At 43.1% G+C, this 25827-nt stretch overlaps 5 non-coding genes across 5 annotated transcripts; 2 read left to right on the plus strand and 3 right to left on the minus strand.

Annotated features, from left to right (window-relative positions):
- Positions 1-105: 105 nt before the first annotated feature.
- TRNAP-UGG (transfer RNA proline (anticodon UGG)) lies at positions 106-177 on the minus strand. The gene has a single exon. It is a non-coding gene; the product is annotated as a tRNA-Pro (tRNA).
- A 1150-nt stretch (positions 178-1327) lies between these two features.
- On the minus strand, positions 1328-1418 carry TRNAY-GUA (transfer RNA tyrosine (anticodon GUA)). The gene is given in 2 exon segments: positions 1328-1363; positions 1382-1418. It is a non-coding gene; the product is annotated as a tRNA-Tyr (tRNA).
- A 1097-nt stretch (positions 1419-2515) lies between these two features.
- On the minus strand, positions 2516-2588 carry TRNAT-UGU (transfer RNA threonine (anticodon UGU)). The gene has a single exon. It is a non-coding gene; the product is annotated as a tRNA-Thr (tRNA).
- A 12408-nt stretch (positions 2589-14996) lies between these two features.
- TRNAL-UAG (transfer RNA leucine (anticodon UAG)) lies at positions 14997-15078 on the plus strand. The gene has a single exon. It is a non-coding gene; the product is annotated as a tRNA-Leu (tRNA).
- A 5652-nt stretch (positions 15079-20730) lies between these two features.
- On the plus strand, positions 20731-20812 carry TRNAL-AAG (transfer RNA leucine (anticodon AAG)). The gene has a single exon. It is a non-coding gene; the product is annotated as a tRNA-Leu (tRNA).
- Positions 20813-25827: the final 5015 nt, after the last annotated feature.

The raw sequence follows: 25827 nt of genomic DNA on the forward strand, positions 1-25827 counted from the left end.
GTCCAGTGCACCTTTCTTTTGCAGAACAGTCGGAAAGTGAGAAAGTTTGTACAGAACTAACTTTGGCGTAGTTTGGAAGGAAGGAAGGAGAAAAAGCAAAAGTCTGGGCTCGTCCGGGATTTGAACCCGGGACCTCTCGCACCCAAAGCGAGAATCATACCCCTAGACCAACGAGCCACGACAGCAAAAGCTTGCCCATGTTTCCTCTGAACATTACTTTTCCATTCACAGTTGGCCGCCAGGCTGCTCCAGAGTTCTGATACATGTGGTGACATTACCTTTTGCCTCGCAGCCCTTTCTCCCATCTTCACAAAGTCTCACCCTTTTGAAAGCTGACACGGGTTCTAGCTTCGCTTATTCTCCCCGATCCACGTTTTGGAGCCCTCCAGAGGCCGGATAGGGTGAAGAGAGGCGACTTTTCAGACCTCAGGCGGCGTGTTGGGCTCCACCGAGCACCGCCACACGGCTGAAGCTGCGAGCTGGATCCTGGAGAGAGCCTGGCGGGGGCCCGAGGGTCCGAGCCAACCTCGCCTGCGAGGCTGTAGGGTCCTGAGCCCAGGCCGGACACGCGTGCAGCTACCTCGCGCGAGCCTAACACCCTAGGGGCAGGAAATGGTGGGCCTCAACATATGGGGAGCCGAGGTCAGTGGGACGTGCGGCCGTCTGGCGCGTGTGGGGATAGTTCAGGCCCCTAAGGGAGAATGGACTTTTCCATCTCCCCACCTTTGCCTCACTTGTTTCCTGGGTCTGGAATTCTCTCTCCTAGGCTCAGCCCAACTCACGTCCAAACCTGTTGCAGTTAACTGCTCTGGCTCAAAATCTTTTTTGTAAAAGTATAAAAATATATAAAAGTTGTCTTGTAAGGGCCTCCCCCTGAATGGCTGTGTATATAGAGTGCGGGCGAACACTCGGGACAAGGGTCACAGTTTAGGGGTTTTCTTTTGCAAATTGGGGCCTCTCAGCCCGTAGCGCGCAGACATGTGCATACAGCGTTTATAGACAATGTTCTTCTGTACCAAACAGTGGTCTTGGGTTTTCGAACCGTAGACTTCAGGCAGCGATCTAGGATCAAATAGAAGCTAAAAGAACACATGTGAGGGAAAATTAAAATTAGCTCCCAGTCCTTCCAATTCGCTGCCAGAGTTGGCTCGCAGTCGCCTCCTCCCTAGAACCTGTGCCGAACAGGATCCACTTGTTCACACATGTTTGGTGAAGCTCAAACTCTTTCTTTGGGACAGGAATAAGGTCTGGACAAAGAAACTCTAGAAGACCCCCCAAAGAAACAAGAGAGCGATGGATTCTTGGGTGACACCAAAACTGGAACTCCTCCTTCGAGCCGGAATCGAACCAGCGACCTAAGGATGACCGCACGGGGAGCGCACTACAGTCCTCCGCTCTACCAGCTGAGCTATCGAAGGGAGCACACGTAGCGCATCTCCAGAGTCACCTATTCAGGACATCCATAAACAGAGGCGCGTGGGAAAAGGTCCTCTGCCAGCGAGCGGACACTTCAGAATCACAAAGCCAGCGTGTGAAAAAAGTCCCGCTTCCGCAGTTCTGGGGACAACCCTTTTAGAGTGGGATTCCCCTCTTTCACCCAGAGGGTTCCAAAGCAGGGCCAACCCATGAGCTCTTCACAGGCACCCCCAGGTCCCTTGCATCACGTGGCCGCGCGGGGCGGGGGCATCTGCTCGCCCGGGGGCCGTTGGCTGCGGCGGTGGGAGACGCGGTTCTAGCCGCGGAACCCGGCGCCAGGCGGAGGGCGGGACTCGAGACTCAAGCCGGCGCCCCTTCCCGTTCCCTCCCTTCCTGCGCTCGCCTCCCAATCCAGGCGCGGCTGCACTGGCGAGCTGCAGCTCTCTTCCGTTTACACGTCCACAGACTCGGGGAGGCGGAGGATGTGGAATATGGCACGTACGGGTAAGCCCGATGTTTCTGTGAGAAGACTTCTGGAGAAAATATTTAAAGGTTTTTGTAAAGAGGAATCCACAGTTCCTTTGAGTCAGTAACAAACTTAGTGACCCAAGTCTCCACCTTACTTTTCCCGCTGGCATACTGAAGGTGTTCGAAAACCCCCTGAAACGGGACACCTTGCTGGAGTGCCCACACTCCAGAACCCCTCGCCCGGACGGCTCCTCCCCTTTGGCGAGGGGAGCTTGTTCTGGGCTCCAAGCCTGCCAGAGGGTTGGACCCCATTCTTTTCCCCCACCGCCATCAGCCCCGCTAGGGCTCCCGCCGCCCTCAGAGAGGGCTTTCGCGGCCTGGTCAACAGAGTCTGGACTTCCGCGGGGCAGGCAGCGCTTCCCGCCGCTTGTAATGGCCTCCGCCACAATCCAGGCAGCAGAGCTGCACTTGCGCAGTAGCGCCTACGAGGTGGCTTCTCTGCGTGGTTTATTCGGGTTGTCAGCACTGCGGCGAGAAGATATAAGGACCGAATTTCGTCGGGGGTCAAAGTTACTGGAGAGAGAAGGGGTCCAGGAGTGAGAGAGATTTAAAACAATAAGAAAGAACAAGCAGGCCCCAGCGAGATTTGAACTCGCGACCCCTGGTTTACAAGACCAGTGCTCTAACCCCTGAGCTATAGGGCCTCGCGGGCTAATGTCTCGCTTCTTTCTTTGAAAAGGAAAGTTTTTAATGCTGGTTCTTTGTTAGAGGATCAAGTGTAGGAGGCAGATCAAATCCGAATTTCGTTTCAATCAATTTACTTTTGGAATTCGGTCAGCAGGCTCCTGCTAGGGATAACACGGTGTGAAGGCCAGTAACAGCAACCACCACTATTTTAAGATTGGAGAAATCTGCTTAACCCAACACAATCTAACACAGTGAAACAGTCCACCTCCCCGCCCTCACACTGAAAATTAAGAGGGGAAACCAGGCGTAGAGGAAGTTGCCTACCTTGGGTCTCTCAGCTGAAACTGGACCTTCCCACTGATTTTCTCTGTGACTCAGGATGGCCGCCGACTTTCAACCGCCTACCTCAAGTTCCTTACATGTAGGGACCTTTCTTACAGCTTGAGTTTCCACGCCAGAGCAAGCATTTAATTCGTTATTTAATTCATTTCTTCATTCAACAGACACTGACTGAACTCTAATTCTGTGCTAGGCACGAGAAACAAGGCATCAGATAGGGTCTTGAACTTGAAGTCCCTGTCATATAGTCTTGTGGAATAAAAGAACTTTACTTTTTTATGAAAGAGAACAGTGAAAAGTAGCTGTGCCAGGTGTGAGGGGGGTAGTGGACAGGGCTGAGCTTTGCAGATTCACAGTGAGCCATCACAGAGGCAGGCCTTCAGGTGGGGATGGGGTTTGAGCTGCGCTTCGAAGGGAGATTAAGACACAAGTCTGGGGGCGGAGTGATCTCTGGTACAAGAAAATATATGAGCAAAGTTGTGAGAAAAACTGAGGCATTTAAGGAGCCAAGGCAGAACAGCGGCTGGGGCAGATGTCTGACCTCCTGGAAGCATGGGAAGGTAAGACAGGTTAGTAGGAGACCAAGAGACTTTTGGAATGAGGTTACGCCCTTTAAAAAATTGAAAATGGAAACTCACCAGGCATTGATATGCAGAATGAATTGAAAGGAAGAGAAACCAGAGTCAAAGGAACATCAGAGACTGGCCACGGTACAGGTACTCAACCATAAAGCTGCAAGAGGGTGACAGTTATGGGACTGGAAAGGAAGGAAGGAATGAGGGAGAGAGAGGGAGAGCAGATTCAGCTGAAGTTAAATATGAATAAAGAGTCAGTCCAGAGTCAGGGAGGACTCTCAAATATTATATCTCAAAAAAGCAAGATGATATTTTCAGAGGGGGAAAAAAAAGTCCAAAGGAGAGATAGGTATTTGGAATGGACAGAGGGGTGAGTTGCTGGGATTTAGGTAGGCTGGATTTGAAGTGAGATTGGAGGAGTTTATGGGAATTGTACAATAGCTAGAATACTCGTGTCCTGAAGTCCACAGATTAATAGGCCATGATTAGATCAATTTACATGAATTATCCACTGAGTTAGAGCCTCTAAGAGTCATGTGCTCTTGAAGGAAGAGAGTACAAAAGGAAAACTGAGAAAGTCTGAACATGAACTGAATAGCTCTGTTGCAGGCATTTGTCCTATAAGTGACTCCCCAACATTTTTGAACATTGTCCTTATATTTGGTAATTTCACATAATATAAGTCTGTCTTAGAAAACTTGCTTTCCCAGCTGGGTGGACATGTGACCTAGGTTCCACCAGTAAGATTAATCCAAGGAAGATTTCAATTTAGATGTATAAAACAGGAGTGAATGACACCAGAGGGAAATCCTATGTTTTTTCAATGGTGAGATAAAGGGCTTTCGTAAGTCTGTAGACTGTTATCTTTCTTCGGGTTGGGAAAATTCTTGGTCAACTTTTCAAATGCTGTTTTGCTATATTTTTCTTTCTTCATTTATGAAACTGGAGTTAAACCTTCACACCTCGTCCTTCATTTCTTTTAACTTCTCTTCCATATTTTCTTTTTGTCTCTCCAGGTTGCATTCTGAATAACATACTCGTAATATACTGCTCTCTATAGCTGTGTTTAATCAGCTGTTATATCTGCCTACTGAGTCAATTGTACTTATAAATTCTAATTTTCAATTCTAGAAGTTCTATTTTATTCTTTTTTAAAACTATGAAGCCAAAAATTTTTCCAGTTTTACTGAGATATTATTGACATACATCACTGCATAAGTTTAAGCTGTACAGCATAATGGTTTGACTTCCATACATTGTTAAATGATCACTGCTTTGGCTTAGTAGCATCCATTATCTCATATAGATACAATAAAAAGAGAGAGAAAAAAAAAGAAAAAAGTTTTCCTTGTGAGGAGAATTCAGGATTTATTCTTTGAGCGATTTTCATATATATCCTAGAACATGGGTAACTGTAGTCATCAGGTGTCCATTACATGTACTTAAGTACTTATTTATCTTGTAACTGGTAATTTGTACCTTTTAACCACCTTTCTCCTATCCCCCTCTCCCCAACCCCTGCCTCTGGTAACCACAAATCTGATCTCTTTTTCTATGATTTTTGGGGGGGGGGTTGTTTGTTTTTGTTTTTAAATTCCACATATAAGTGAGATCATATAGTACTTGCCTTTGTTTGACTAGTTTCACTTAGCATAATGCCCTCAAGGTCCATCCATGTTGTCCTAAATGGCAATATTTCCTCATTTTTATGGCTAAATAATATTCATATATTATTATATTACATGTTGTGTGAGATATTATATATTAGATACTATATATTATATATAACAACTTCTTTATTCATTCATTTGTCAGTGGACACTTAGGTAGTTTTCATGTCATGGCTGTTGTAAATAATGCTGCCATGAACATGCAATTGCAAGTATTGTTTTAAGCTAGTGCTTTCAGGGGTGCCTGGGTGGCTCAGTCAGTTGAGTGTCTGACTCTCGATCTCAACTTAGGTCTTGATTTCATAGTTGTGACTTCAAGCCCCTGTTGCCCTCTATGCTGAGCGCAAAGCCTACTTAAGAGAAAAAAAGACAACAAGTTGTTACTTTTGTTTCCTTTGGGTATTTTCCCAGAAGCAGAATTGTTGGATCATACGGTAGTTCTGTTTTTTATTTTTCTGATGATTCTCCATATTGTTTGCTATAGCGGCTGTACTACTTTATAATCCCACCAACAGTAAAGCCAAATTTTGTAATTTCCTATTCCTTGCAGACATTTACCAGCTTGTTTTTTATTTCTTTAAACATAGTAATTATATTCATTTTAATATCTATAATGGATAATTCCAATAGTATTCTATCTACTGTTTTAGGTAATTCTTACTCAAGTCACTTTGTTTCACTTTGTTTCCTTGTGTAATTGGTCTTTTTCAATGAGCACTGCTCAATGTCTTTTCAAAATTATATGCAGTGAATTTTGGGGGCCAAGATGAAGGAGACTTCCTGGGGAAAAAATATATATATATATATATATATATATATATATATATATATATATACACATATGTGTATATATATATATATAGCTTCGGTTTCTCCCAGGCACCTGGAGCACCATCAACCTGAAAGGACACTAAAAAAATGTTAGTGGCCAGTCATTTGCTGAGCCTCCAAGATGATGTTACCAAGCTGTAAATCAGGGAGAATGGAAACCTGCAGTCACAGCTTCTCATTCTTTCTGTTTTCCCTTGCTAAGCTCAGCTGATTTCTGCTGAGCTCCATAACCATTATTGGAAGTAGGAGGATAGAGGTAGGTTTACTTCTTGTTCATCTTATGGGAACAGCTCTTTAATATTACGAATTTAAACTTAATATTTGGGGAGAGTGTCTCACCAGACTTTCTATTTTTGCTAGGTGCTGGGTCTTGACATCTGTCCCTCTTGTTTCTCCCACCCAAAGAGGCTGCCAAAATTCTAGCCCAGTTTTGCAGTAATTAGCAAGTGTCTTCAGAGCTACAAAGGTCAATGCTTCCCTTACCTCTCAGATTCTGTCTTTTGTTTAGATTCTGGCCTAGTCGTTGCTTACTACCATTTTAAGTATTTTGATGCTTTTAAGAAGATTTGGTAAAATCTTATCCAATATTCTTATCATTTTTCCTCAAAGAGTTTGGTCCAAATTAATTAGCCCACAATTACTAGAAAGGACATTAGAGTTGGAAGAGCTGTAACATCAATCATATTCTACCACATGAACTGAGAAGCAGAGAAGGCATTACTGTAGGAAGAACACAAGGGAGAGCATGGGGAGGTGATAGTGAGAGAGGGAGCCTGCCTGCACACCTTCTGAGTCCCTGGCTGTGGCCCACTCCAGAGGCCTCAGCATGCTCCACTTTTGGAATCTATGAGATTTTCCTGGATCCTTACAGAAATCCTCCTTTTTTATTTTAGCAAAAATTGTTTTCAACTTAAAGACTCTCAAGTACCCTAAAGTGCTCTCAGTCTGTGCCTCTTTACCTTACCGCTTTTGTCTTCTAATATTCAGATCAACATTTACCCAATGACAGGTGTATATTGACAACAGATCTCTGTCCCAGTCAACTTGATCCACTTATAATTCCCCAAACAGAACTCACACCTTTTTCAGTTGTGATCATTTGCTTATCATTTCTTCAACTAGAGTGATTTCCCCTTTCACCTTACCTGTCAAACACTACTTATCCTGGAAAGACCATCTCACTGTTCTAACTCAGAAAGCCTTTGCTGTTTACCAAATAGATTTCATCTCTTCTCTCCTCTGAAATCCATGATACTTTTTCTTATCCTTGCTGTTCTTTCCATTTCACTCCCACTCTCAAAAGACTGAAGAGGACAGATATAATGGAGGTGACCCATGGCACCTAGGAAGTAAGCATCCAGCCTGACATTACCCACTCAACATATATTCAGTTGCTTATGAAATTATCAAATTGTTCTGTTCCCCTTCCCATATTTCTTCATCTTATATGAAAGACTGTCAAAAGATAACACATATTTTGATTTTATTTTTTAGTCTTCCAGACCTACTTCTAAGTTGTGGTTTCCTATCTATTCCTATTTTTCTTATTTTACTTTTTAAAAAAGATTTTATTTTTAAGTAATCTCTACACCAAGGTGGGGCTTGAATTCACAACCCTGAGATCAAGAGTTGCATGTTCTACCAATGGAGCTATCCAGGCACCCCACCTGTGTCCATCTTTTTGAAAATGCAAAGAAAGACACAAAGAAAGAACAAATGAGAAGGCAAAGGAAAAGGGAAGGAGATTCTAGTGCACTTAGCTATAGACTACTAAGTTTATTTTGTTTTAAGAATCATATGCAAAAAAGTAAAAAAAAAGAATCATATGCATTAACGGGGCACCTGGGTGGCTCAGTTGGTTGAGCATCTGACTTCTAATTTCAGTTCAGGTTGTGATCTCATGGTTTGTTGAATGGAGCCCATGCACTGATGGCAAGGAGCCTGCTTAGGATTCTCTCTCTCTCTGCCCCTTCCCACAAGCATGCATGCTGTCTCTCTCTCTGTCAAAATAAATAAACATTAAAAAATCATATACATTAATATAACGTCCTCAGCTTATACCTCAGCTCCTTGAAGGGAAGGTTGTATGGTTCATACTTCTGAGTCTCCAGCTACCTAGCCAAGAGACCAGCACATCTCAGGGCATTAATAAGTATTTGAAATGGAGAGCTAACAAATGCAGATATATGTGCAAAGAAAAAAGGATATCATAACCCACAGAAATCTGGACTACCATGGAATCTTTTACTTTCCTCTTCCTGGAATTGTTGGTAAAACAAACACTAAAAATCTCCAAGGGCATTCCAGCTCTCATACAGTTTAAGTGTAAATTCCAGGAAACCAGGTGGTACCTGAATTCAGGTGCCAATTCTCATATGTATGTGGTCACTAAATGGTGTGCCAGATACCAGCACACAGAGCATCCTCATGGAAAAGTGGAGAACTTACCTAAACATAAACATATGGTTACCTACTGAGAGTGAGAATCTCTAAGGTAATGTCCTCAACCAAACACTAAGCAAACACTAAGTAGAATCAGTTTGACGTGGCATGTGCCTTCAGCCCTGCTGGGCAGGTTCCCCTGGAAAATGTCTTGCCCCTTCTCTCAAGTTAGCGCATAGTTTCAGACTCCCAAGGAAACATGCTTTCCACTGGGAGAAGCCTCATTCTGTCCTGCTAAGTGGATGACCAGTGCCAGCCACCTTTAGGCTTTTCTTCAGGCCTGAGCAATGCTGGGTGTGGTCTGAGCTGCATCTGGGTGCTCTCAGGTTTGGCAAGTAAGATAGGCAAAGGGGATGTTTCTTGGACTCAGCTTCTACAAAACTCTGCTTTTCTAAGACCTGGAGGGAATGTCCTTCCATCCCAAATAGGTTGAGCTTAATTGCAGGATTTGAGCAAGAGAGTTCATGTTTTTAACAGTGTGAGGAAACTAAGACTGAGTATTTAGGGGATCAGAGCAAATGAAAACACAGTAGAGAATGTCACAAAACTCCCCAGAAACTGACTGAGATGAGAGGCCATGGAAATGCAGGTCCTTTAAAGGATGTGCGGTTCAGTTCTTTGACTCATGATGTGATTCTCATGACATGTGATTCTCACTGTGGACACCAGAGGGCCAAGGTTCAAACCTGTAAGATCCAAACCTATGATGCTTAAACTAAAAACAATAGTTACTTCCCAAGACTTCATTTCTGCATTTCATTAGTGTCCCCACTCCCATTTTGGACCCAACAACCTTGTAAGACTGTTCTGTCCCATCTATTAAAAGATTCAAACTTTGCAGTATCCTAAACACAAAATGGAGAAATGTTGGGGCGCCTGGGTGGCGCAGTCGGTTAAGCATCCGACTTCAGCCAGGTCACGATCTCGCGGTCTGTGAGTTCGAGCCCCGCGTCAGGCTCTGGGCTGTTGGCTCGGAGCCTGGAGCCTGTTTCCGATTCTGTGTCTCCCTCTCTCTCTGCCCCTCCCCCGTTCATGCTCTGTCTCTCTCTGTCCCAAAAATAAATAAAAAACGTTGAAAAAAATTTTTTAAATAAATAAAAAATGGAGAAATGTGGCATATAGCCGTACATAACTCAGCCAGAAGAGGGGAGGACAGTAGGGCTTAGTGTATAGCTATCCTTGAGCCGCTGATTCCCTCAACCAGCTGGGGAAGGGTGGCATCTGACTTTATACAAAAGTTGATGGCTTGCTTTTTTAAATTTAAGTTCATTTATTTATTTTTGCGGGGGGAGAGAGAGAGAGAGAGAGAGAGAGAGAGCAAGCGAGCAGGGGAGGGGTGGAGAGAGAATCCCAAACAGGCTCTGTGCTGTCTAAAGGAAATCTTTAAGAATTGAAAAGTCAAGCCCTACCCTACAAACATTTGCCTGGTGCCCTGGAATTCCTGCTGACTTATTCTGCTTTCCATAGCCCCTTTAAATATCACCTGCAGATTACTCTGGTCTCTGTAAAAAGCTTTCTCTTGCTACTTCTGTTCAGACCTTCCACTACTGTCTTCTTGCCTTTTATTTCTTTCTCCCTACACTGCTCATGGCTGTCCAACTTTTTTTCTATCGGGATCATTTTGTAAGCACTGTTCTCAGGCATTATGCCCAGGTGAACCACAGGAATGCAGAGGGACTGAGTGGCTGGCTAGCTGGCTACCTCACTAGAGGAAGAATGTTTAATGGAACTGAAGTTTTTAGGTATGCGAAAGAGAAAACTTGAGGGACATCATCACCATCCTCAAATACCTGATAGGCTGCCATGAGGAAAGAGGAAATAGAAGTATTCTTGGTGATAAAAGAGAACCAACTCTCAAGTTACAGGAAATTGTTATTTATAGACATGTGTATGCATATACTTCCAAAAAAATCCTTTTTACATTTATTTATTTTTTGAGAGACAGAGCACGAGTGGGGGAGGGGCAGAGAGAGAAGGAGACACAGAATCTGAAACAGACAGCACAGAGCCCAATGTAGGGCTCGAACTCACAAACCACAAGATCATGACCTAAGCCAGGGTTGGACACTTAACCAACTGAGCCACCCAGGTGCTCCTGTATATGCGTATACTTAACTAAATGTGTAAAAGACTCATACACTGAAAATTATAAAACATTAATGAAGGAAACTAAAGAGGACAGAGATAAATAGAAAAACATCCTGTGTCCATGGATTGGAAGAATCCAAACTATCCAAAATTGTTAAAATATCCAAACTACCCAAAGTGCTCTACAGATTCAAGACAATCCATATCAAAATCCCAATGGCATTCTTTATAGAGATAGAAACAAACAATCTGAAAATTCACAGGAATTCACAAAGGTCCCTAATGTGAACTATGGTTCTGGGTGAGAATGATGTGTCAGTGTTGGTTCATCTATTGTAACAGATACACCACCGTGGTGTGGGATGTTAATAATGGAGGAGGCTGTGTATATGTGGGGGCAGGAGGTATATGGGAACTCTTTATACTTTCTTTAATTTTTTAATGCTTATTTATTTTTGAGAGAGAGACAGTGGGAGCAGGGGAGGGGTAGCGAGAGAGAGGGAGACACAGAATATGAAGCAGGCTTGAGGCTCTGAGCTCTCAGCACAGAGCCCAACGTGGGGCTCTAATCCATGGACTGGATCTCGAGATCATGACCTGAGCAGAAGTTTGACCCTTAACCTACTGAGCCACCCAAGCACCCAAACTCTTTGTACTTTCTAATCAATTTTGCTGTGAACCTAAAACTGCCCTAAAAAATAAACTCTATTTAAAAACCCCACAATATTTCTGGATTTCCATGTATCTAATAATGTAGCTTGTTATAAAACATAAATATAAAAAGCAAAATATAAGAAGCAAATATAAGAAGCAAAATATAAGAAGCATTGTAAGAATAAGATACATAAGACGCAAAAGTTGACAGAACTAAGAGGAGAAATAGAAAAATACACAGTTATCATTGGATATTTCAACAATCCTCTCTCAGTAGGTGTTAAACAAGTAGACAAAATATCAGTAAGGGCATAAAAGGTTTAATCAACACAGTAACCAATAAATATATGGTTGTGAGAGGTAATAGAATAGATTCCTCAATAAATTTTGCATAAATTTTACTATGCATCTTTGAGTAGCTCAGTTGATAGAGTGGAGGACAGTAGGATGCACATCCTGGTAGACATCCTTAGGTCTCTGATTAAGATCAAAGGAGAGTTCAGGTATTGCACACTACTGACAAGGGTGTGGACTCCACCTTGTCTAAGCCCATACAGTGGACATGATAAAAAAAACACACTTGGACTTAGAAAATCAAGTGAAATAGATTGTAAATATAAACTGTATTTATAATTTGTTTTTTCTTTGAATACTGGGTACAATTGCAGGATTTCTGCCCCCATAGTCATACAGAAGTCTGTGGTAAGTCTTTGAAATTAGGAGACCAAGTATTCTACTTTTGAGAGTTGAACAAAAAAGGAACCACACAGTAGTGGGTGACATTCCCTGTTCTTGGGCTGAGATCTTGCAGGTGCATTGTTCTGGGACCTCAGCCTTCCCAGGCTTAAAGTCTCTGAAGTTCTTTCACAGATGAGAAAGATCTCCAGCAGCAAGTTTTCTGGGGGCCTCAGGCGATTGTTTTGGGCATGTACTGCACTTTCCAAATGGTCCAGGAGAGGATAAGGCTGCAAGCATTTCTCCTATTTTCTCCTGCACCCTTGCTTATCATTATGTCTTACCCAGCAGGACAAATAAACATGCCCAGAGATCACAGAAGATAGCACCATTTTCCATTTTCTGTGGTTCATTTGAGATCTCTGTGTTTCTACAGGTGGGTATCCTTAAGTGGAAGCTCTATCGAAATCCCAAAGGGTGGTAAAGTGGCCACTACCATTGTCCAGTATTGGGAAGCCCTTTTCCCTGTCCCTAACATTAGGATTCACTAGGGGTGCCTGGGTGGCTCACTCAGTTAAGCATCTGACACTTGGTTTTGGCTTAGGTCATGATCTCTTGGTTAGTGGATTTGAGCCCCACATCGGACTCTGCACTGGTGGTGAGGAGCCTGCTTGGGATTCTCTCTCTCTCTCTCTCTCTCTCTCTCCCTCTCTCTCTGCCTCTCTCCTGCTTGTGCTCTTGCTCTCTCTCAAAATAAATAAACTTAAAATAATTTAAAAAAAAACATTAGGCTTCACTATTTTGCTAAGCTCTTCTCCCTCACTTATAAATTTATTTTATTTGTGATTTCTCATTTATTCCCACTGCTGTCAATTAAGCACACATATCTTCCCTGGACCCTGCTCTCAAGAAGTCTCAGGTCTTTGACTTCCTCAATTCTTTTTCCTCACTTCTACCAGAGTTCTAAATTACAAAACTGATCTCCAGGGCGGTGGTTCTCAGAGCATGTTCCCTGGCTCAGTAACAGCATCAGCTCGCAACTTATGAGAAATGCAAGTTCTCAGGTTTACTAAATGAGAAATTGCAGGGGTTGTGTCCAGCAATGGCTTTTTAACAAACCCTGCAGGTGATTGGGTGCATGTTAAAGTTTGAGAACCACTGCTCTGTGCTTAAAACCCTGTCCCTCTCTCCAGTTATTTGTCTCCACACAAGTGGCCCCAATGTGCCTACACCTATACCCTTGAAAATGCATTGCAGTTCTTTTTCTGAGAGCCCCACAGAATATGTCAGAGTTAGCATTGCTCTCTTTATGTTGAAGCTTATGGGATTCCAGAAAGAGATCTCTGCCTCTATGCCCTTTTCCCCCTTCTTATAAGGACACCAGTCATATTAGATTAGGGCCCACACTAAAGACCTCATTTTAACTTGATTACCTCTGTATAGACCCTGCTTCTAAATATGGTCACATTTTGAGGTACTGGGGATTTGGACTCTATAGATCTTTTTTTCGAGGGCGGGGGGCAGGGGAGAGGGGGACAGGATTCCACCCATAACAAGGACCGTAGAATTTTACAGGAGGCTCTTGGGGGGTGGGGAATATCCTTTATGTGTCCCAACACCACCATGGGATTATTTTTCCCTTCTCTTGGGAAGCATAATTGATTAATAGACAATGACTATTGTCTATTTTTAGGAAAGTAAGCCCGGTCTGGCGGCTTCTTCCCTGACATAGGCTGTATATTTGCAAGAGAGAGGGAAGCATAAAGCATAACCATACACAACCTCCCTGTTTAAAGCTCTTTGTGTAAAGTTGCCCCCAAATATCCTCAATTTTATCAAATAAATAATGTTATCCAAATATGATTGGATGTCACCAGGGAGCCACAACTTCCACATTCAGAAGGCAGAAAATTAGCCGAAACATCACCCAACCCACATCCCCCAGCCATTCTCTGTGACACAGGCACCTTGTTTTTCTCTGAAGACTAGGCACTAACTGTGAATTTATTTCTCTGCTACTGCCACACACTAGCAAAAGAGACACATCAGCTATTGGCATTCTGTAATTTCCACTTGGATGTAATCAAAAGGAGCATGGAAACCAAAGTTTGGTAGGCCCAGAACAGAAACGCTGACATTTGGAGAACTGAGGTGTGTCTACCTTCCCTGTGTCAAGAAGAGAATAGGTGTGAATCTTTTTTCTCCCCCATTCTGGAACCTGGCTTGGGCTTCCGGGGAAGATGAGAAGAGGGAAGTTCTCCGGAATCCTGGGTGCTAGGAGCACCCGTGCGGGCTCAGAATAACGGCTCTGTCCCCAGGGAAGGGCGTCTCTGGCTATCTCAGTCCCTAGTCGCCCGTAATAACAGGCGCCACGTGGCTACTACTGATCAGGGGAAAGGGGACCTGTCTGGCAGACGAAGAGTTAGTTCTAAAGAAAGGGACTGAAGGCTTCCCAGCAGCAGGAACCGATCCATTCTGACACAGCCTTCCTTTCGGGCAAGCAGGACGGGGGGAGAAAGACTCTGTAGACTCTGTTTCGTCCAGACTAGGGAGCTGGCGGAGATTGGCACCGCCTATTTGCAGTTAGGTCTCAAAGGAGCAAAAGGGAACCAGGAGGCAAGCTTTTATTCTCGGTGGTTTTAATTCACGTCCTACGCTTCCTGGAGACTCGAAGACTTCTCTCCTGGCTTCGGAACCGAAAAGTATCAAACTCAAAATGTAGCAAAAGCTGCTGCTTTGGTCTTCTTTACCCCACCAGCCCCACCCCGAAGCTATCTGGAGTCTAAAAGAGTTCATTCATCCGTTCAATAAATACTTTCTGAGCGCTTACTAGGTGCTAGGCGGAAGCTGACGCGACCCCTGTCTTTGGAATGCTCTTAGGTTCTAGATCCCAAGAGCTTCGCTTCCGGAGCGGATGGTTTGGTTTGAAGATCTTTCCCTTTAGTTACTGGAGTGAGAAGAGCTGTTCCGAGGTGGGCGGATGCAGATTGGAATCCTAGTGGAGCGAAGCAGGGAGGGAAGAGTCTCTTCCTTAGGGTCCTTTGGTGATACCTACAATCTTGGTCCCAGGTTGAAGGTTTAAAGACCAATGCTGAAAAAAGGAGCAGAAATGTATAAGTAGGAAGTGTAGGAAGCCCACTTCCGTGGATTTGGTAGCGTGGCCGAGCGGTCTAAGGCGCTGGATTTAGGCTCCAGTCTCTTCGGGGGCGTGGGTTCGAATCCCACCGCTGCCAGGGTTTTGTTTCTAGTCATAAGTAGTCACGGCCTTTGCCTTCACTCCAAATAAAACTATAGTACCCCTGCGGGATTTGACCAAAACTCAGTGTGTGGATTTTCTGACTACTCGGCTCTTGACTGATGGGGTGGGACTAGTGAATGAAGGACTCCGTTTTACTGGCAGGGAGCTCACAAGCAGATCTTTAAAAGACGCACTCCTCCGGATCCCCGATCCCCCCGCTATTTGGAAGGGAGAGGATAAGGCCTTGCTGGCCAAAGGATGGCATTTAACCTGGGCACTTAGGAGAGGAGAGGTAGTCTTGGAATCTTGACAGAACCTTGAAAGTGCAGTAAACAGGTAAGGTGGGGCACGGAGGGGAGCAGGGAATGAAGTCAGCCTTTGCTCCTGAGGGGTAACTCGGAAAATTTCAGCAGTTCCACTCAGAGCCAAGGTAAAAAAATTCAGACAGTTGCACAGGGCGCCCAAAGTGTCCCTGTGGTCCCCGGTGCTGCCTCTCGGACCCTTAATGCGTTACCTACAGGATGTTCCGTCTTATTTCTCTTTCCAGGTGCCTCTGGTCCCTCTGCTACTACGGCACCCCCTCCCAACCCACACTCTGTCTCTCCCTCCAAGTTCACCACAGGACAGCAAAGGAGATGTGTTAAGCAGGAAGCTTATCGTCAAGGGAGGCAAGTTCTCACCAGCTCAGGTAAGTGATTCAACCACCAGACTTGAGCCAGGCCAGGAAGACCACTCTGACTCTTACCTAGCCCCCAAAGAGTCCTAGGATGGGTTTAAAGTAAGAATTTGAGCACTTTAAGGAACATTCTCACTTTCTGGCCTTTGAGGGCAATGCCTTTCCTGCACCATGTACGTGTATAGCCTTTGGTACCTAGAGGGTGCATTAGGCATGATTTGGATACATACACATGTTTATGAATATATACCGCATTCAGATTTGAATCCAGGCACTGTCCCCTCCTCAAGGCTTTGAGAAGGAGTTCTCTGCTCATTTTAGTAGATGGTGGTGGAACCTGACTGGCCTGTGCCCTAAAGGAGGCAAGAGTTAAGTTTGTCCATGTGGCTTGTTATTCTAGTCAACATCAACAATAGTGACATTTTTGGACCGGATAATTCTTTACTGTGGGGGTCAGAGGTCATGTGTAGTATAGGATGTTTAGCAGTATCCCTGGCCTTTACTCACTGGATACCAGTAATACTGTCTCAGTTATGACAACTGAAAGTGTCTCCAGACATTGTCAATGTCCCTTAGGAGACAAAATCGTTCTTAAAGACTGAGGGTACAACTATTATGTCCCACTTTGTGGCTTGTTTTCTCAGTCTCTCAACAGTGTCTTTGAAGGGCAAAGTCTCCTAATTTTGATGAAGTACAATTAATCATATTTTTCTTTTATGGATCATGCTTTTGATGTTGCTTCTAAAAAAAATCTTTCCCTGATACAACTTGATAAAGATATCATTCTAAATATTTTATAGTTTGGGTTTATGATCCATTTTGAATTATTTTTTTATGTGGTGTTAAGTAGGGATCAAAATTATTTTTTAACATTATTGAAAAAACTACCTTTCTAAAGAATACATTTATCGTGATGAGCACTGAGTAATGTGTATAGAATTGTTGTATCACTATCTCATACACCTGAAACTAATATAACACTGTGTTAGCTATCCTGGAATTAAAATTAAAAACTTAATAAAAAATAAAAAGTAAATTAAAAAAGACTACCTGTCTCTACTGAATTGCCTTTGAAACTTTGTCAACAATCAATAGATAATTTATGTATGGTTCTATCTCTGTACTCCTGTTTCATAGATCTATTTTTTATATTTTAATACCAATACTATGGTCTTGATTAGAGCAGCTTTTATGAGTCTTGATGTCAGTCAGAGTGAGTTTGCTGCAACTTTGTTCTTCTTTTTAAAGTTGTTTTGGGCATGCTATATCTTTGAATTTCCATAGGAATTTTGGAATCAGCTAGTCAATTTCTAAAACAAAGGAAAAAGAAAAGAAAAGAAAAACCAGAGTCACATGGCTGGCTCAGTTGGAAGCACATGGGACTCTTGATATCATGAGTCATGAGTTTGAGCCACGTTTTGGGTATAGAGACTACCAAAAATAAATAAACTTTAAATTAAAAAAAACATGTCTTAAAAATACATTTAAAAACCTTGTTATTTTGATTAGGATTGCATTGAATCTACAAATCAACTTAGGGATAATTGATATCTTAATGATATTGAATCTTCTCATTCACAAACGTGAAATGATCCAAGGATCCTTGTATTTAGGTTTTCTTTTATCCATCTCAGCATTTTTTTTCCTGGTGTACAAATCTTGGACATATTTTGTCCCTAAGTATCTCACATTTAATGTAAATTGGATTGTTTTTAAAATTTTCAGTTTCTGATAGTTCATTGCTAGGTACAATTATATAGATATAGATATAGTATATAGACAGTAATATATGCAATTAATTGTAATATTTACTTTCTATCCAACAACTTTGCTGGATTCACTTATTAGTTACAGCTTTCTGTAGATTCTGTAGGAATTTTACATAGATTTTCATGTTTTCTTGGGATAAAAGATACCTTTACCTGTTTGTTTAAACCTAGATGCCTCCTGGGGCACCTGGGTGGCTCAGTCGGTTGAGTGTCTGACTTCGGTTCAGGAGCCCCATGCCGGGCTCTGTGCTGACAGCTCAGAGCCTGGAGCCTGTTTCTGATTCTGTGTCTCCCTCTCTCTGCCCCTCCCCCGCTTATGCTCTGTCTCTCTCTCTCTCTCTCTCTGTCAAAAATAAACATTAAAAAAAAAAAAAAACCTAGATGCCTTCCATTTCATTTTTTCCCCCATTTCCCCTGCACCTTGTTGAACAAAAGTGATGAAAGCAGATGTCCATGTTTACTCCCAATCTTACAGGGAAAACATTCAGTCTTTCATCATTGAGCATGATATTAGCAGAAGTTTTTCATAGCTTCCCTTTATCAGGTTGAGGAAGTTTCCTTCTTTTCCTAATTTGCTGTGAGTCTGTGTCTGGAATGAATGTGGACTTTGTCAAATGCTTTGTCTGCATTTTTTGGTAAGATCATATGATTTTTCTTTTTAGTCTGTTGAAATAATAAATCACATTGATTTTGAATATCAAACCAACTTTGCTTTTCTGGGATAAATCCCACTTGATCCAGATGTATTGTTATTTTATATATTGTGGATTTAACTAGCTAAAGTTGTTCAACTAGGAGGAACTGGATTTCATATTTTAGCCCCTGACTGGTGCACTCACTCTTGAGTTACAGCTTCTTACCCTATTCTTGTAAGAGAGATCTTCATTTTGTTGATCCACAACCAACAAAACTGGCAGAAGGAAGAAGTAACAAATACTTGTCCTTGGCTCAAGTAATTGCAACTCAACATCCCCAGGCCATCACACTCTAAGACAAAGCCCCCCACTTCCCCCTCATCCCACAACCAGACAGGAACCGAATCTTCTAAAGTGCAACCTGTGCATTTGAGTCTGGAGGAAACCTGAGCTACACTGCCCCCTGGTGTACGATTTATCCTGCACAATATCCATCAGGACCCCTAGTCTCTCCTAAGGTGGAAAATCTCTGAAGTGTCCTGCAGATCACTCTAGGAGTGGCACCAAACCCTCCCCCAAGATTCCCCGCCTCCCATAGCCTCCCAGATTCCTGGGCTGAACTTTGGGAAGAACGCTGTGGCGCTGGAAGGGGCTTCTCTGTCCCATCTCTTCTATAAACTGTGTAAAAGGTCATGGAAAAGCCAATACTTTAGAATATATTGATAAAGTCAGCTCTGAGGATTAAATGAATGATTTAAGACCCATGCAATCTTGAACTGGAAGGCCCATTCTCAGCTGTCATTTCGGGTATGTATTTGGTCCTAGAACTAAGGCTAGTTCAGTCCAGAGCTCACTCCAGGTGTGTGGGAGGAGATAAGGAGGTGAGAAGCCTTGGGTCATCCTGAGATACATACAAGAACGAGGCTGAAAGACAAATAGAAGAACATGGAGGGATTAGGGAAGAACCCTTCCGATACGTGGCTCCACATTATAATCTGTGAACAACTTCACCTCTGTTCCAGCACATGGTCCTTACCAAGTCACATGGTCTGGCATGTGGTAGTCAAGCAGCATTGCGACTGCCACTCAGGCATTGAACCTGGCAACTTCTTGGCTGCGTCACAGCAGGTATCCAGAGAAACAGCCTGTGTCAAGCAGGTTTGGACATGACAGGTGGGACAAGTGAGAAGTCCTTAAAAGAAATAGAACTGCTTGTTGGAATATCCTCAGGCACTGGTTTTCTATGTTGGCTGCATGTGAGAAACTATACAATACTGATGCCTGGATACCACCCATAGAGATTATGAGGTAATTGGTCTAGAGCCCAGGTCCACGTCAGAATTTTTAAAAGTTCCACACGTGATTCTAATGAACAGAGCTAAGAACTACTGCTCTAGGGATGTCATGATTATTTTGGCTGTGATGTGCTGGAGCAAAAAACCGACAGAACCCGAAAGCTCTTTTGAAAACTGGAGGCAGCTATCAAATGAAGGCAACTTGTAAACAGGGACAGAATATCCTGCAATAATAAAAACTGCCTGATGGGAGAGGGGAGCTGCAGGGACTGGCAGTCCCAGTCTGGCCTCTGTGCAGCTGCAGGACCGTCTCCTGTCACTTCTCACTAAAATGTTTTTCTCGGAAAAATGAGCACATCGTGTCCCTGAGCTCAGAGGAAAGCCTGGAGATGACGTTCCTTCCTGGGGCTTGGGCATAGCTCTGCAGTGTGTGTGGAGACCGGCAGAGTTGGTCAGCAGGGAACTTGAGCGCTGCTCTCTCTACTCGCCTGGACATTCCCCTGCACAAATTCTGGAGTGACAGGAGCAGTCTCAGAGGGTTGATTTTGCCATGCTTAGATGCCAATGTGGTGGCCTGGGAAACCACTAAGGTCCTAAAAGCCCTCAGATTCAAAAGAAATGAGCACCCGCTCTATGAGAGCAGAAAGAAGACATCTCCAAGTGTCTTAGGAATGGAGTGTAAAACCATATAAGGGGCTTCGCTTCCTCTGAAGAAATAATTTAGCAGAGACACATGCCTGAACTCTTTGATATCTCACCTAGTAAAAGAAAGGACTGTGGATTTCCACTGGCATCTAGGTTGTTGGTTAGATTCTAGCTCTAAGTAGGTGTTCAGGCATTTGCAAATGCCCTAGATCTCCGTTTGATAAGACATGCTCCCTCGGAGCAAGGATTTTGTGGCTTTAATTAGCTTGAATACTTCATTGATCTTCCCTAAGATATTTGTAGCAAGACGGAGAGGAAGCCAACATAGTCGACACCTGCAAAAGGCCCACAGCCTTCTCTTGTGTTACAAATTTCATTCACTTATTACTCATGTACTCTTCATTCACTCAGTAAAATATTCCTCTTTAAGCCGTGGGTGGGAGATGGACAATCCAGAGTCTACGAGGAAAGTAAGCTTTCGCGATGAGCCCTACTGGTTCCTCCATCCCTTCCTCCATATGTTCTTGAGATTTGAGACTTCAGAACACAAATCTATGTAATAGAACGGAGATGTAAAGGAAGGTAGTTACCATCAGAAAAAAACAGGCAGAGCCACCACAAGCCAGCGGTAGCGTGGCCGAGCGGTCTAAGGCGCTGGATTAAGGCTCCAGTCTCTTCGGGGGCGTGGGTTCGAATCCCACCGCTGCCAAGTGAAATTTTTACCAGCAGCGGAACTGAGGTCAGAGGATGACGAATAATCACTCCAGTGTCTACATAGGTAGCACCGGAATGGGTCTGGGGTGAGTACACGAGGGTGAACTTTTAGGTCAAGTGCAGAGAGCGCCTGTTTTCTGGCCTGGGTAGCGCTCTGGAAAGTTTTGCCAACCCGCCCGCAACGTTTTGGTAAGTCTTCAAAGACGAAGTTCACCAGGAGGTTAAGGGACGGCAAGAAACAAATGTTAAGACTTCACAGTGGCAGGTGTGTCCACAGAAGTAGCTGTCACACGCGGATTGATATAAGGATTGATAGAAAGGCTCAGAAAGGACAGGGAGTGCTTTTTTGTTTTACGTTTTTCCCACTCATAAACGGAAACGCACGGAGGCTTTGGAGCCAGTCCAGGAGCAAACGTCCAGAGGAAACTCCTTTGGCAAGATCACAGGGCTCAGACCCTAGGGCTGTACTGTCGCCCGCACATACCTGCAACTTTTGCGCCGGCTCCTGGGTTCTTAGGTCCCCGTTGGCCTGTTTTCTGGAGCCTTCCGGCTCGCGTTTCTGCCTCCCCACTCTCAAGCCCCGTTTCTGCTATCTCGACTCAGTGTCTCCCGGTTCCTCCAGGTCTTCTCGGCCAGGAAGCGAGAAGGAAGGACACGGCTGAGCGAGACTGTCCGAAGATGCGTCTCGGAAAGGAGGCAATGCCCGCGGGAGGAGGGAGGTGTTTCGGTTTTCGCAGACCTGAGTCGGGGATCCTTGATGACCAACTTGGAAAATAAGCTCACTGCCCCCTAAGCGCTTGCTCTCAGAAAGCCCGAGAAAGTTTCGACCCCAAGTGCGAACTCCTATCAGACATTTTCACGTCTTGAACTGTCAGAACTTCCGGATCTGTGCGTGTGGTTTGGGGCCTCCCCCGAAGAGTGGATGGGTGGAACCCAAGTGCAGTCTAAGATTTGCCCCTCTCACTGTGTCTCTTTGGAGAGGTTGTGGTGAGAGCGCTTTTGGGCAACGGGAAGAAACTTCCTTTCGAGGAGGGAGTGAAGAAACGGAGGTGGCCCGTGTCCTTAAAAGAATGACCAAGAGAAACTTCAAGTTTCTGGGCTGCTTCTCCATCTAGGAGTTCGAGTATGGTTGCTCCTCTTTTGCTTAAGCATACTCACTTAACAAAATCACAATCCTTATTTAAAGAAAGCCTTCTGTCCCCGCACTCACCTGGGTCATCTAGAATGGAGAGAAACAGTAATGCTAGACTGGCCTCAATTTAAATTCATGGCGGTGATCTCAAGCGTGTCTGCATGACAATCTTACAAGTTTTTGAGAGTCCTCTACTATATAGGATTCTTAAAGACTGCTGTTTCATCCCTTCTCAAAACAGCCATCACTCCTCATGCATTCTAACGCTCAGCTTTCTCCTTCACCGAGAAAACAGAAGCAGTCACAGGAGAACTTCTACAAGGTCCTCATCCACCTGCTGCTTTCTGAGTATTTTTAGGACTCCCGTTACTGTGGATGATCTATGCGAGATCCTAGCTAAGGCCATCTCTACCCTTGGTGCAGGAGATGCTGTCCTCTCTTGCTTACCCCAAAACATTCTTTCCAACACTTGTTTCTTCTCTGTTCTGCGGGATCATTCCCATCAGCCTACTGGTACGCGGCTATTAAGATCCAATTATCAAATAAAAATAGCACGTTCTGGCAGCAACGATGGGAGCAGATACAAGGCTCGCTTTATACTCACGGTCACTCTAAATCTTCATGCGGCTTTTTCTAGGTCTCTTAGTATCACGCTAATAAGTGGTGCAAAGGCCTGAAATTTGGTTGCATGGGTGGAGTGTGAGAATGGACATTTCTGTTTTCTCCTTAACCTCTTTCACCCCAACGCTGGTAGGAGGTGATGTAGATCAAGATGTATGCACCTTCCACAAATTAGTGAGTGCCTATTTTTTGCCAAGGATTGTCCTTGGCTGGAGGAGGTAAGGTTGTGATCCCAGGGAATTCACTTCCTAGAAGTCAAAGGATTATTTTCTCAAACAAATGGTGATGTTCAACCCAATCACCTTCCATCTAGATTACAAAATATGAAAATAAGTGAAGAGGTTAAGTATGAGGTAGTGTGGCAGAGTGGTCTGAGGTGCAGGGTTTAGGCTATAGTCTCTTGGATTTGTAGGTTTGAATTCCACCACTGCTAATGCTTTGGTGTTTTTAAAATAAAAAAAAAAATCCATCCTTTAAACTTCTCTTACGTACTAAAAAGTTAGTACAAAAAAATGTGATCAACAGCAGGTGTCTAGTCATTGAAGGAGACCCTCACAATCCAGCCAGGTACATATTACTGATCCCTCAGTGAGAAGACATATAAATTTCCTTTTTCTATAATTTACAGAGAAAAGGGAATTGCTGCTCCATGAAATAATTGAAATGTTGTGGTCTCCCAAAACCATTCTGATCAAAAAGAACTAGGCTGATTTCAGGTTTGGGGCAAGAAACATACATGAAGAGCTGGCAAGGAAGCAAGAATTTCTGCAAACTACTAGGCCATGGCAAAAGTTCTCAGGAGCCAACAACAAGTTTCCACTGGCCAAAGATGGAACAAATGGATGACCAAAAGGAATACCTACTCCAAAACATTGAATATAAAAACATATAATGATCTCCTAAAGGCAGAAAGAAAAACAACCCATTGATCACCAGTGGGGACAACCAGGGAGAAAATTATTTAATGTGAAATTCGGCAATTAATGGGTTAGAATCAAGCATTATCCCTACCTATTAAATGTACATTCTGTTTAAGATAACCAAGTAGCCTTAGCTGGTGAATAAAACTTCTGTGAAGAGGAAATCAAGCCAGTAAATATGGATGAAATATAAAATTGGATATCATGATTTAGCTGTGATGATATTAATATTTAAGGATAAGCTGATGGGGCAATTTGCAATGGAGGGATCAGGCTCTCTGTATGTGAACCCACTGATCAACACTAACATTTAAAATTGAAAGATTATGTGACTTTTGAGCTGATACTCAATACGTGAAGTACATAGAATTGCTTCTGAAGTACTTTTGTAAAAACTCTAACCTTAATCAAGAATTGACAGTTAATGTTCTATTTTCAAGAAATGAAAGAGCAGTATAAATTAAAATGAAGGAAAGCATTAGATTTGGAAAAACGTATAACATTGTCCAAAACAACTGATTCATTTCTTTATTATCTCACTGGCAGAGAGAGAAAAGAGGAGAGACACAGAGACACTGAAAGAGACTGATCCAAAATAGAGGAGATTTACACACAAAGCAAACAAATATATGCGTAAAATCTGTTTCGCTTTTGATTATATTAAAACCTCTATGTGCCATTTTGAGAAAATCAGGGAAATTTCAATATGCATTATGTAATAAATGTTACAAAAGAATGAATATTAATTTTCTTAGGTATAAATTTGTGGATATGTAATAATGTTCATATGATTAGAGAACCATACTGAAATATAAATGGTGATAATACATGATATAGGTTTGTTTTATCATACTTCAGATAAGAGGAAATAGAAGAGGGGACCCAGGCTGGTTCAGCTGGTAAAGCATGAGACTCTTGATCTCAGGATCATGAGTTCAAGCCCCACATCCAGTATGGAGCCTACTTAAAAAAAAAAAAAAAAGAAGAAGCAGAAGAAGAAAAAGGGATAGATAAATTAGTAAAACCCTGAAGATTGTTGAATCTGGATAATGATTATGATTATGGTATCTCACCATTTACTTTATATGAAAATTGATAAAATAAAGATAAAAATGAAATTCTTTTAGACTTGTGAAAATGTTACATTATGCTTAGTATTTACAAAAATCTGATGCGAAATATAAACTTCACTTATGTAGTAAAAACATTCTCATTCTCTAGAACCAAGTAAGACTTACTATTCTATTTTTAGTGTCCTGATATGTATCCCCAATGTGTAGGTGTTGTTTATTTTATATTTATCCTGCTTATCTATGATTGGACTATTTCATTGTGCAGATTAGTTCCCATTGGTTCAGATTACTGTTATTTTAACTACGTTTACCAAAGTTTTCTTTGTACTTCTTACTAAAACTCCTGTAACATTAGGCTTAGATATTCAGGATTAACCACTCATTATTTAAAAAAAAATTTTAAAATATTTATTTATTTTTGAGACAGAGAGAGAGAGAGCATGAACAGGGGAGGGTCAGAGGAAGAGGGAGACATAGAATCTGAAACAGGCTCCAGGCTCAGAGCTGTCAGCACAGAGCCTGACGCGGGGCTCGAACCCACAGACCGCGAGATCATGACCTGAGCCGAAGCCGGACGCTTAACCGACGGAGCCACCTAGGCGCCCCTAACCGCTCATTATTTTAACATTTACATTTTATATTCTATACCTTGTTACTCTTAATGTTTTGGGGAATAGTTCTCTTAGAGATTGGTAAATCAGTATATATACATCTGAATAAATAAAATTAGTCAAATCAATTTATTAATTTTTCAATTAATACACTTTATGTTTGGGGACAGTATTATGTTAAATTAAGCACAGAGTACAGAGTTCCCATATATACTCTAACTGCCCTTCATCCACTGTTGTCTCCTATAATGATAACGTGCACTGCTGTGGTATATTTTGCTGCAGTTGATGAGACAATTTTGAGGGTTTATTAATAATTAAAATCCAAAGACACATTTTCACTATGGCAAAATACCTGGGCTCAAAATCGAAGCTTGCTCCCAACAAGACAAGAGAGGAATGCAGCACAGCCTGAGAGGACCAGAGCATGCAAAACTACAAACCCAGCCTGGCTGACCCTTTCTGCCTGGTACCACACAGAGAGAGTAGTACCGGCTCAAAGGCACTGCCCCTCACCCCGATCCTCGAAGGTGCAGACACACCTGCCGCCCACACACGCTCGAGGCAGGGGCACTTGAGTGTGGCTTGTTGTGCCTCTGGGAGACCTTCGCTGGATGGATGAGATGTCTTGGGGAGCATGGGATCTGAAACGT

The sequence above is a fragment of the Panthera uncia genome, assembly GCF_023721935.1.
Source record: "Panthera uncia isolate 11264 chromosome B3 unlocalized genomic scaffold, Puncia_PCG_1.0 HiC_scaffold_1, whole genome shotgun sequence".
NCBI classification, from domain to species: domain Eukaryota; kingdom Metazoa; phylum Chordata; class Mammalia; order Carnivora; family Felidae; genus Panthera; species Panthera uncia.